This window comes from Benincasa hispida, chromosome 6 (genome assembly GCF_009727055.1).
Source record: "Benincasa hispida cultivar B227 chromosome 6, ASM972705v1, whole genome shotgun sequence".
In the NCBI taxonomy this organism is placed as follows: domain Eukaryota; kingdom Viridiplantae; phylum Streptophyta; class Magnoliopsida; order Cucurbitales; family Cucurbitaceae; genus Benincasa; species Benincasa hispida.
Genome location: NC_052354.1, coordinates 24,097,132 through 24,105,517, shown reverse-complemented (window position 1 = coordinate 24,105,517; position 8,386 = coordinate 24,097,132). Strand labels below are relative to the sequence as shown.

At 38.5% G+C, this 8,386-nt stretch overlaps 1 long non-coding RNA gene across 1 annotated transcript; it reads left to right on the top strand.

Annotated features, from left to right (window-relative positions):
* Positions 1 to 2,238: 2,238 nt before the first annotated feature.
* LOC120080432 lies at positions 2,239 to 5,257 on the top strand. The gene is made up of 4 exons (XR_005482510.1): positions 2,239 to 2,582; positions 2,673 to 2,742; positions 2,828 to 2,902; positions 3,759 to 5,257. It is a non-coding gene; the product is annotated as an uncharacterized LOC120080432 (long non-coding RNA).
* The last annotated feature ends 3,129 nt before the right edge of the window (positions 5,258 to 8,386 follow it).

The window sequence follows — 8,386 nt, the reverse complement described above, 5'->3', positions numbered from 1 at the left end:
CCATTGGTGTAAGGGATAGACTTGGCAATAAAGTTGAGTTGACAGTAAGAAGTTACTAAAAGTGGGTTTGGAGTATTACAAGATAGTATGTATTCTCTTGCATGGGCAATGAGTTAACTAACTTTAGGGAGTACGAGAAATCCAAGCTAGGACTTATGAATCAAGAAGGTTTTATCGTTAAAAAAAAAAATGACTTCAAGGATCAATTATGGTTATTACGAGGTTATGAAAATGTGTTATCAATTGACTTATGCTTTAGCATCCAGGGACTTCAAAACCTCATTTTCGGGGGGGGGAAAATTCCGGGGACTCGTTCGCAACGGGGTCTAAGTAATGTATATGTGATTGTTTCAAGCCTAAAGAATAATATGAGGATGGCTCGAAGCAAGTTTTAAGCCCATGACAACATAGAGCCTCATGATGAGTTCTCTCATGAATGTGAGACTTAATTAGACAGAGTTATTCTTCAGACATGTAGACCCTAGGAAAAGACAATCACATATTGGCGCTTCTAGTCAGTAGAAGCAGTTTTCAGGATAGATTATTCTGATATTGTATCTTCAGATGAGCATGTTAGTATGACTAGTTTCGTTCACTGGCACATTATGAAGGTTTCCCAGTGAACAAAATTGGTAAGTTCAAATGCTAGTTTTCAGTGTCATAAGACTTCTTAATCTATCTTAATGACCCGTTTCACAGTTCTCACTCGGTACGTGATAGAAGTATTGTGATATTTTCAACTTCTTAAGGTTTTCATAGTTATTATGGAAGGGGTTGTTACACCTCTTTGGTACTAGTTTTAGCCATGTCAAAACGATGACCCTCGATTTTTGCAATCTAGTTTTTTGAAGAGTCTTCAATTAGCATGTCGTATCCGATTGGATTTTGGTACAATTTTTTCACCCATGAACTGATGGGTCAATAGAACGTCTGACTAGATATTGGAAGATATTGTTGTGTGCTTGTGCACTAGAGTTTTTCAGGGTGTTGGGCTTCTCACCTGTATTTAATGGAAATTCACATTATATAATAATAGCTATCACAGCCTGCCACTGGCACATTGCCATTTGAGGCCCTATATGGAAGAGTTGCAAGTCTCAATATGACAAGGTGAGGTTGGTGAGAGGAAGTTGTAGGACCTGAATTGGTGCGACGACGAATGAGGCGTTACAGAAGATCATGGCCTTATTGACAACAATCTCAGAGCAGACAGAAAGCTATGCCGATGTAAGACGTAAGGACTTGGAATTGAGACTGGTGTGAAAAGTGTTCTTAAAGTGGCACCCATGAAAGGTATTATGAGGTTTGGCAGGAAAGGGAAGCTGAGTCTGAGGTTTCATTAGGCTTTCCAAGTCTTGGAGTAAAATGTCCCCGTAGTTACCATTTGGCTTTACCCCCAGCATTGTTCTTCAGTTATAATGTCTTCCATGTTTCGATGCTAACGGAAGTATGTGACAGATTCCGTCTCCACGATAGTCGACTACGAGCCCTTACGATGAATGATAACTTTGAGCTACGAGGAGAAGCCCATAGAGATCCTTGCTAGAGAAGTTAAGACATTGCACCGCCTGAGGAAATTGCTTTTGTGAAAGTTTTTGTGGCAGAACCACCAGTTTAGGGAGGCCACTGGGAGAAGAGGATGAGATGAACTCAGTTACCCAGAGCTTTTTTCAAGAATGAACTTTCGAGGGTTGAAAGTTCCTTGAGGAGAGAAGAATGTAACACCCGGAGTGTTTTAACTTTCGAGGACGAAAGTTCTTTGAGGAGGGAAGAATATAACACCCCGCACATTTTTTTATATATAGTAATGTAATTTCAGTAACGTTATTATTTGGTAATTCAATAATTACTTAGTCAGAGGGAATTTTTGGAATTTAAGTTTGGCAGAAAATGATTAAATTTTAGATTTCAATGTGAAAGTTGGCAGGAATTAATTTTGCCTTTCGAAACGGAAAGAATTTATTATAATTACACTTTTTTTTAGTTATTACATTTTAAAACCCCCATCAGTCCTACATTTATTATTATTATATTTTAAAATCCCCATCAATACATTTATTATATTTATATTTTAAAACCCCCCATCAATACATTTATTATTATTATATTTTAAAACCCACTTCAATACATTTATTATTATTATATTTTAAAACCCCCTTCAATACATTTATTATTATTATATTTTAAAACCCCCCACCAACCCTTTCTTTCTTCTTCCTCGCACCGCATGCCCAAATTTTTCCCTCTCCTTTTTTCCCACAAACGTCGCCTCCATCCAAACTCACGAACGCCGCGCCTTCTTTTCCGACCGCAAGCACCTGTTCAGCGGTGTCGACTCGACTCCCTTCAGTCATCTGTGCAACGAAGCAGTCGCTGCCTCTGATTGTTGATGATGTCGCTCGTTAATCTGCGCTGGTCTTCGTGGATTGCAGGTCGTTGCCCAGAACCTCGAGATCCCACAATCACTTACGCCCAAACCTGAATATTTATAACCAGACGGTCACACAAGGGTGTTTCGAATCTGTTGTTTCTTGTCGTTTGTGCTGTCAACAATAAAGGTCGTCATAACTTGTGGATTTGGGGTAAGATTGTGCCATTTTAATTGGATTTGTTGGCTAATTGTGTTCTGCTTCAACATATTGACACATATTTGTTTGGGTTTAAAAATCAAGTTTTGGAGAAGCTTTGAAGTTAAAAGTGTGCTGTCAAGAGGATTTTGTTGTGGTTTCGACAAGCTTTTGGGTAAGATTATTGGGAATTATTTTGGTTAATTTGGTTATTGGAACTAAGCTCTTTCTTATTAATTGTAAATTTGGATTATGTTTAGGCCTAATTCAAGATCCATCTAAGCTAGGAGGAAGATTAATTTGCTTGTCGCTTAGACATAATTTTTGACTTCGAGGTAAGTAATCTTACCACTGGAACTTGCCACGAACCAAGCTTTAGTTGTATGCTAGCATGGTGAGTGTATGTTATGGGAAATTGTTAGCATGTTGATTGATAGTATGACCTAAATCAAAGTATGTTCTGACACGAGTTCTGAATTGTTTAAATACACACCTAAGCATTTGATCGTTAGTATGTGATGGTATGTGTTTTCATATGTCGATGTCTGATCTGCTGGTTTTGAGGCATATTTGTATGTTGTAGAATTATGATGTAAGGTTTACATGAATGTTGTATAATATGTTGTTGAGGATTATGTGTATGTGATGGAGCCATGTTACCAAGGATTTCATGTATGTTTTAGAATTGTACGGTGTTGATTCTTTGAACGTTGAGACTGTGTGAATATCCTTATTGATTAGTTAGATGCTCACCAGTTTTGTCTTTCCTATGGGATTCACTAGTTTGTGTTTCATTCGGGATTCACCAGTTTTGTGTTTCCTTCGGGATTCACCAGTTTGTGTTTCCTTCGGGATTCACCAGTTTGTGTTTCCTTCGAGATTCTCCAGTTTGTGTTTCCTTCGAGATTTACCAGTTTGTGTTTCCTTCAGGATTCACCAGTTTTGTGTTTCCTTCGGGATTCGCCAGTTTTGTGTTTCCTCCGGGATTCACCAGTTTTTTGTTTCCTTCGGGATTCACCATTTTTGTGGGTATACTTAACTACAATAGGATAGGACTCATTCTCTTGTCTGTTTCATGTGTTTATGTGCCATATGCGAGTATTTAGAGGACATAGATGCCTAGCCTGACCCCAGTGGTGGGGCTACTTACTGAGTATTTCATACTCATCCTTTCTTATGTTGATGTTTCAGGAAAAGGTAAAGATGTATCGGCGATGGCGCAGCGGAATTCGTGATCGTGTCACTGGGACTAGACCTTTTCGCTTCCGCATCTTGAAATTTGATATTTAGTTTTACTGTTTAAAATTTATTACTAAGGATTATTTCTCTTATATGCCTTTGTTAGTCTTTAAAAATTTTTGGTACCCTATTAACTGTTTTAACAATTGCATTTAACAAACGTCTTTTGAACTTCTCTTATTTAATTAGCATTTATTTCAAATAACTGAGCGTCGTTTTAAATTCTGTTCATGCATTTATTTTAGTAACGACCTTACTTAAGTCCTAGGGGGTCGGGTCGTTACAAATCTTGTGTTCACAAATGTTCATCCTTGATCAGCATAGAGATATGGTGACGTAGGCGATCACCGAGAGGTGTAGGCCAAGGGAAGACAGAACCTTAGTTGTGTCCTCAATGGGATTGACAAACTTGCGATGTTCTTTCCCTAAACCCGTTCTCACTCTAATTTGATTCACAAGACTTGCCATCGCATTGTACAACTTCAGATTTATTTACCTGCTTATTTATTTACCATCGCATTTTACTATTTACCTGTTTATTCATTTATCATTGCATTTTACTTTTCAGCAACTCTCAGTATTCGTTTGATTATGGTCGCATATATCACAACATTGTCGCATTAACATCGCAATCCACATGTTCGACCTCAGATCACTCTGAGAAACTTGTGGGGGAATTATACTTGGTTTCAACGTATATCATATACATCATCAATCCTTGCGGTGGCATTACATCCACCGTACAACAAGTTTTTGGCGCTGTTCCTAGGGAATGGAAACTTTAGTGCTGATATTTTTTTGTGATATTTTACAGGACATATTTTTAGAGTATAGTGTGCTTAAGCGAAGAGCGGCTGATGGTGCATGAGCACTGGAACGGATCCAGAATTCGACAGCAACCCAAAAATCAGAGAACCTTTTGCAGGAGAGCATGCCAAAATTGGAATAAACGTCGCAGAGATATGGTAAACAATAACAACGATAGGCCTGAAGTACATCAAGGAATGAATCGACTACCGCAAGACCCAATATTCTTGGCTGTTGATCGCAATATTCCTACGAGGAACTATGTGGCGCCCAATTTATATGATTTTTTTCCAGGTATCGCAAGACCTACAATGGAAGAAGACGCCAGGTTCAAAATTAAACCTGTTATTCTCCAGATGATACAAAACGCGGGTCAATTTGGAGGCTTGCAAGGAGAAGACCTTCATGCACACCTCACAAGTTTTGTCGAGATGTGCAATACATTCTCCATTCCTTGTGTGACAACCGAAGGCATCAGACTCTATCTATTTCCTTATACACTTAGAGATGAAGCTAAGAAGTGGGCCTATTCTTTGGACAAAAGCCTCCCTTTGGCGGCTTTTGTCCTAAACCTTTGAAGCATCATTACGAAGCTAGATGTCACATGGGGTTCATATTAGTTTTGCTAAAACCTTATTGGATGTTATTTTGTTTTACGATGGGTATTTGCTCAAAACCTAACATAGGTCATTGTGTTTTTTCTTTTCAGCAACTCGTTAGTATTTCTGTTTAAAGTTTTTAAAATGACCGATTACTTACAGTGGAAAGAATCGTATGAAACAAATTTCGTGGCAAACGACCTCGATCCCACTACTTTCCAAAAGAGGAGACAAGACAATAAATATGATTTATTAGTCTTGGAGATGATACTAGGGTATGCCCTAGTTTATTGTATATTGTACATTTTTATATTGTATTGTACATTAGTCTCCCGAGTCATTAGGACAAGTGGGAGATTGTTGGGATTGGTATCCTAATTCTCCTGGAGTCTCGTTGTTTTGTAAAGATACACATTGTTTGATGAATAAAATAAATGTTATTTAATTCTGGCATTTACTCATATCCAATGAACAAAGTTCCTTGGTTATCTTATGTGAACTTAAGCATGTATATGTGATATACAAGTGGATCATGCCTTATGTGATAATCTAAATAGGTTTGTAGTATAAGAATTAAGGTGGGATACCTGATCCTGGTGACACTATAAATATGGCCTGACCACTCAAGTGTTGTAAACTACTACAGATGGTAGAACCTGACCACTCATGTGGAGATGTGCGAGCGGGGCTGTCCTATACAAAGAGTTTGTATAAGACCTAGACCACGATATGACTAGACTCTGTATATAATGTCGTTGATACTAGAGACTTGGATCTCACCTAAACGACCATAGATGACACGACCTCAATCTTGACTGTTTTGAGAACTCTTGCCTTTGAGGGTGGTCCTTTGATTAGTATAGGTGAGAGTGGCCAAATCGTCAACTCAACATGCCTACCTTTTTGGGGACTTGTCTGATCTTGGAGCTGGGAACTCAATCCATAAGATGGAATGCTTCTTTCTTGAAGTAGGGATAAGTAGAGAGATTGCTCCCTTAAGGGTTGATTCTGGGGCTTGAACATAGTGGCCACAACTTCTCTTTGGAAGAGAGGACTCAGTCGTAGTAGGAGTATGACTTATGTTCATTAGAGGGATCAATGGTACTTAAGGAGTTAGATGTAACTATAGGGGCATAACGGTTATTGGTGGAGTTGTACTTATGAGCGATCTGTGAAGGGTTGTTGCACTTCTGATTGGTTAAGATGGACACATAATACTGTCGGTCTTTAGTGGAGTGCCTGGTAGTTAACAGATGGTGGATCCCGTGACTAAAGAGTTTAGTCAGTTATTCACGTACCATTGGAGCTTTGAACTATAGGTCCATAAGTTCCCCCTGGTAGCTCAATGGATTCAGTTGAGGATCAGTTCTTGGTGTTGATTTGAAATGTTGAAATTAACAAGAAGTATTGGTGGAGTTGTACTTATGAGCTAAACGATCGCTTAGCTTTACCTAAATGATTGGGCATCGACCTATGCGATAGGTTTCTGTCTTCTCCCGCTTGCCCAATCATGTACACGATTGTTCTTTCCTCCTTCATCTGCCTCACACCAAGTCTACACAGAGCCCAACCTCTCGATTCTCACATCGAGAATTCCAAGGTAACCTTCTTGATGGTGTCATACTCAACTTGACACCGTCGAGGTTCTGTGGAGGCCGTGTTGCTAGGGAGTTCGTGACTGAGGCGATCATTGAGGATGAGTGCGAAGTGTTCATGCAGTATTGCGATCTTGTTGTTCGAGCATTCGAGGTTGCTGTGTTCGAGCGTTCGTGAGCATGGAGCGTGGAGACGAGTCTACAAATGTTCGTAGAGATATTTTTCCTTGTTCATTTGTAGTTTTCATGCTGTAATTTCTGTATTGATTGCTTAACAATATGTTTTGTTTACGACTGTAATTTGTAATGTTCATTCATGATTGTAATTTGGAATGATGTATTTTTCACTGCTCATGGAAATCTCGAGTTCGATTTCCTTCAAAGAGGTACCCATGTCTTGGAGGTAGCGAGAAGATAGACCAATGTGGGTCGGTTGACGTCCCACAAGTGCGCCTTGCCACCCGTCGCCGTCCGTCCAGTTGGGCACTAAACGATTGTCTATAACGATCAAGTAAGTAGGAGAAATTACAGCATGACGATCAAGTAAGTAGGAGAAAGACTCGTCTATTGTATATAACGATCGTATATAACGATCAAGTAAGTAGGAGAAAGACTCGACTATTGTATAGACAAAATGTTTGATCGTTTAGGTTAAGTATACGATCATGTAGAAAAAGCTAAACGATTGTCTATACGATCATTTAGTAAAGCTCGGGCACTAAACGATCGTTTAGTAAAAGATAAGCGATCGTTTAGTAATTAGCCCGTGCGGGTGTAAGCAATCGATCAGTAAACAACACTATCGTATAGGCTTTGATTTACTAAGCGATGAGCCTCTGGAATTGCAACACACCGTGAGCTATTTAAGCATATCAAAATGATTCTTCATCTTATTCAACAGTTACGAAAACAGAAGAGACACCGACCAATTATCCCATAACTGTCCAATTAATAAATAATAAATATAATTACATTATATTCATAATCTATGGTTTAATATCATATATTAACCATAGTATTTTTCCTGCACTAGATATAAATGATATTTATATCTAATGTCCTCCAAATTAATATATCTCATACATAAAGTCAATTATATCATATATAATTAACTAGTTCAATTATATCATATATAATCGAAATCCCTTTTGTCAATTTGAACATTTCAAACTGACCTAAAAACTGATTCTCAACTTATATCTAAGCTACCAAAGGGACCTTATGAACTCTTGCCATAACTGACTAAACTAACTACCAAACTGACTCGAAGCTCCAATGGTACGTGAATAACTGACTAAACTCTTTAGCCATGAGATCTACCATCCGTTAACTGTCAGGCATTCCACTAAAGACCGACTGCTAAATTCTTCTTACCACAGATATATTTCTATGTCCATCGGATATAACCAATCATCAGTATGATGACCCTTCACAGATGCTCGTAAGTATAACTAGGCTAATTTACCGTTTTGCCTCTGTAGTTACATTATACTTCTTAAGTACCACTGATCCCTCTAATGAACAATACAACATAATCCTACTATGTGTGAACACCTCTCGGGCCATGAGAAGGTATGTG